Genomic DNA, 4,990 nt, shown 5'->3' with positions numbered 1-4,990 from the left:
TCCCGGCTCTGCCACTCGTCTGCTGTGTGACTTTGGGCAAGCCACTTCACTTCTCTGTGCCTCAGTTACCGCATCTGAAAAAATGGGGATTTAAAAAACAAAAAATGTGAGCCCCACGTGAGACGATCTGATTACCCTGTATCTACCCCAGCGCTTAGAACAGTGCTCAGCACATAGTAAGCGCTTAACAAATACCATTATTATTGAACGGGGCAACTAGTGTTAGAGTATGTCCGTCTGGAACGGACTCGCCTTTACATCTGGCAATATCACTATTAATAATAATAATAATAATGTTGGCATTTGTAAAGCGCTTAGTATGTGCAGAGCACTGTTCTAAGCGCTGGGGAGGATACAAGGTGATCAGGTTGTCCCAAGTGGGGCTCCCAGTCTTCATCCCCATTTTCCAGATGAGGTCACTGAGACGCAGAGAAAGTGAAGTGACTTGCCCACAGTCACCCAGCTGACAGGTGGCAGATGCGGAATTCGAACCCATGACCTCTGACTCCCAAGCCCAGGCTCTTTCCACTGAGCCGCCCTGCTTCTCTAAGGGAAGCGACTCGCCCAAAGTCACACAGCCGATAGGCGGCGGAGCCGGGATTTGAACCCATGACCCCTGACTGGGGGTCTTTCCACTGAGCCACGCTTTCTTCCCCCTCTAGACTGCAAACTCACTGCGGGCGGGGAACGCGTCTTTGATATCGTTGTGTCGACCTCTCCCAAGCACTTAGTACAGCGCTGCGCACATAGTAAGCGCCTCAAAGGAAACGGTTGGGCCCAGTGGAAAGAGAATGGGCCCGGAAGTCGGAGAGTGCGCGTTTTAATCCCGGCTCCGCCACGTGTCCGCTGCGTGATCCCGGGCGAGTCGCTTCGCTTCTCTTCGCCTCAGTTACCTCATCGGTAAAATGGGGATGAAGACTGTGAGCCCCACGCGGGACAGGGACTGCGCCCAACCTGATTACCTTGTGTCTACCCCAGTGCTTAGAAGAGCGCTTGTTACCTAGCGAGTGCTTAAGAAATTCCACGATTATTATCAATAAGTGGGATTGGGTTGCTTATCGATCAATAATCAATGAGCCACGAGCAGCAGCGTGGCTCAGTGGAAAGAACAAGGGCTTGGGAGTCAGAGGTCCTGAGTTCTAATCCCGGCTCCGCCGCTTGTCAGACGTGTGACTCTGGACTGGTCACTTCTCTGCGCCTCAGTTCCCTCATCTGGAAAATGGGGATTAAAACTATGAGCCCCAGGTGGGACAACCTGATCACCTTCTATCCCCCCAGTGCTTAGAACAGTGCTTGGCGCCTAGACTGTAAGCCCCCGATTAGACTCTGAGCCCGTCAGAGGGCAGGGACTGTATCTGTTACCGATTTGTACATTCCAAGTGCTTAGTGCACATAGTGAGCGCTCAGTAAATACTATGGAATGAAAATAAGCACTTAACAAATACCATCCTTACTGTTGTTATCACTAAGTGGTCGCCTCCCTTCCTTAAAAGAAAGAAGAGAAAGAAATGAGCGCCCCACTTGTAGAAAAATGCCTTCCGAGGGGTGACCTCCCCACTTCTGACTCCTAAGCCCGGGCTCTTTCCACCGAGCCGTGCTGCCTCTCCAGATACAAGGTCATCAGGGTGTCCCACAGGGGACTCACGCTTTTAATCCCCATTTTGCGGATGAGGCAGCTGAGGCCCAGAGAAGCCAAGTGACTGGCCCAAAGTCACACAGCCGATAAGTGGCGCAGCCGGGATTAGAATTCACGACCCGTGACTCCCAAGACCGGGCTCTTTCCACTAAGCCAAGCTGCTTTCGTTCTTCTATTGTACCCTCCCAACGGTTAGTACAGTGCTCTGCACACAGTGAGCCCTCGGGGAAAACGACTGGATGAGCGATTGGAAAACTTTCACGCCCCCCTCCCACATTGCACCGGTGTGGAGCCATTGACACCTTCGCTTATACTATGTATTATATAGATTATCTTATCATATATCAGATAATATATATACTATATATTATATATATCATCTGATATATAATATAGTGGAAAAGAAACTGGGCTTTGGAGTCAGAGGTCGTGAGTTGGAATCCCCGCTCTACTACTTGTCAGCTGTGTGACTGTGGGCAAGTCACTTGACTTCTCTGGGCCTCAGTTCCCTCCTCTGTCAAATGGGGATGAAGACCGTGAGCCTCACGTGGGACGACCTGATGCCCCTGTATCTCCCCCAGCGCTTAGAACAGTGCTCGGCACTTAGTAAGCGCTTAACAAATACCAACATTATTATTATAGGATTTACTCGCCTTCTGCCCCACCTGGATCTCCCTTTGGAATGATCGATCGCAGGATTCGCTTTCTATTTCTAGAAGCGGCGTGGCTCAGTGGAAAGAGCCCGGGCTTCGGAGTCAGAGGTCATGAGTTCGACTCCCGGCTCTGCCACTTGTCAGCTGTGTGACTGTGGGCGAGTCGCTTCACTTCTCTGGGCCTCAGTTACCTCCTCTGAAAAATGGGCATTAACTGTGAGCCTCACCTGGGACAACTTGATTACCCTGTATCTCCCCCAGCGCTCAGAACAGTGCTCGGCACATAGGAAGAGCTTAACAAATACCAACATTATTATTTCTACCGCTACTATTCATTCATTCATTCAATAGTATTTATTGAGCGCTTACTAGGTGCAGAGCACTGTACTAAGCGCTTGGAATGAACAAGTCAGCAACAGATAGAAACGGTCCCTGCTGTTTGACGGGCTCACGGTCTAATCGGGGGAGACGGACGGACGAGAACGATGGCGATAAATAGAGTCGAGGGGAAGAACATCTCGTAAAAACAGTGGACCTAAATGGAATCGAGGTGATGTACATTTCATTAACAAAATAAATAAGGTAATGAAAATATATAATGGTGACGGTGGTATCGTGGCTCAGTGGAAAGAGCACGGGCTTTGGAGTCAGAGGTCATGGGTTCGAATCCCGGCTCGGCCATTTGTCAGCTGTGTGACTTTGGGCAAGTCACTTAACTTCTCTGTGCCTCAGTTACCTCATCTGTAAAATGGGGATGAAGACTGTGAGCCCCACGTGGGACAACCTGATTTCCCCGTGTCCACCCCAGCTCTTAGAACAGTGCTCGGCACATAGTAAGCGCTTAACAAATACCAACATTATTATTATTAAGAGCATACTCTGTGCCTAGCGCTCTGCTAAGTGCCGGCGTAGTTAGGTCAGCAGGTACCCATTTTGCAGGGCGAATCCCCTCACTGAGGCCCAGAGAAGTGAGGTGACTTGCCCAGGGTCGAACAGCAAAGGGGAGGAACGGGGATTAGAACGCAGATCCTTCTGACTTCCAGGCCCGGGTTCTACCCACTAGACGCCTCCACCTCTGCCTGGTCGTCGGAGCACATCCCGTGTGTGTCAGGTGACACAAGCAGCATGGCTCAGTGGAAAGAGCCCGGGCTTCGGAGTCAGAGGTCATGGGTTCGACTCCCGGCTCTGCCACTTGTCAGCTGTGTGACTGTGGGCGAGTCGCTTCACTTCTCTGGGCCTCAGTTACCTCATCTTTAAAATGGGGATTATCTGTGAGCCTCACGCGGGACGACCTGATGACCCTGTATCTCCCCCAGCGCTTAGAACGGTGGTCTGCACATAGTAAGCGCTTAATAAATACCAACATTATTATTATTATTAGGTGACGGGGGCCAAACCCGAGATGCCCTCAGGAAACGATCCTTTAGGTCGGCCTAGTGACCGAGCGTCGGTGGGCTATTTTGCTCACGGCTTGCCCGGTTGACCCCCCCTCTGGGAAAGCGCTTGACAATCCTGGCATCCCGGCTATCGTTTCGGGAATGGACCGCCGTCATGTTCGGAGACGGGGGAGGCTCCCACGCTTCCTCGGCCCTCGTTCTGCAGCGGGGGCGACCTTCTCCTGGCTTGCCTGAGGTCACCCCCTTGGAACCTGGGTGGCCGGCGGAGCGTACGCGACTCGCTGAGGTGGCCGACGTTGGCTCTAGGCCGCTGGCGGCGTGTCCGCTTACGATCGAAGGCTCGCCTGGGGTCACGAGCGTTGACCTCACGTGGCCGGCCCGGCGTGCTTACCGGTGACCCCCCCCGCAACTGTGGGTAAGACTTCATTACAGTGCCTGGCACGTAGTAAGTGCTTAACAAATTCTCCTATTATTATTATTATCGCTAATGATATTAAAGACCAGTGGAAAGAGCGGGGGCTTGAGAGTCAGAGGCCCTGAGTTGTTACCCCACGTGCCTGCTGCGGGACCTTGGACAAGTCACTTCACTTCTCTGGACTCATTCATTCATTCAGGAGTATTTATTGAGCGCTTACTATGTGCAGAGCACTGTACTAAGCGCTTGGAATGGACATATCGATAACAGATACAGTCCCTGCCCTTTGACGGGCTTACAGTCTAATCAGACAAGAACAATAGCAATAAAACCTCGGTTTCCTCCTCTTCAGATGATTTGATCCCTGTTTTCCCTCCTCCCTCTGTAAGATGGAGTTTTGATCCCTGTTTTTCCTTTTTTCTAGACTGTGAGTCCCTCTAGGCTACAGGATCGCTGTGGTCGGGGAAGATGACTACCAACTCTTATAGTATGCTCTCCCAAGCGCTTAGGACAGTGCTCTGCACGCAGTAAGCCCTCAATAATTAGGATCGATTGATCGACAGGGACCGTATCCAACCTATCTTAGATCTAACGCAGAGTTCAGCTCAGCGCTTGCTTAAAAAACATCGCAGTCATTAGGATCTGATTACAACGAAGACTGGGCAAGATCTGGAAACTTGGACCGGTCTACCCGAGTCCTCAGCGTCTTCGCTGACGAAAGATAATATTATCTCTTCTGCCTTGGGCCCGTTTCGTCGTCGCTGTAATCCAATCTGCCTGGGAAAGAAAACTCTTCCTCTTTCCGAGACAGGGAGCCCAAAGAAAGTCAAGAGAGGTGTTTCTTTGCAAAATTCTCTACAACCTTTATTTCTTAGAAATAAAAGACGGA

This window comes from Ornithorhynchus anatinus, chromosome 21 (genome assembly GCF_004115215.2).
Source record: "Ornithorhynchus anatinus isolate Pmale09 chromosome 21, mOrnAna1.pri.v4, whole genome shotgun sequence".
Classification (NCBI taxonomy): domain Eukaryota; kingdom Metazoa; phylum Chordata; class Mammalia; order Monotremata; family Ornithorhynchidae; genus Ornithorhynchus; species Ornithorhynchus anatinus.
This window is presented reverse-complemented; position numbering follows the sequence as displayed.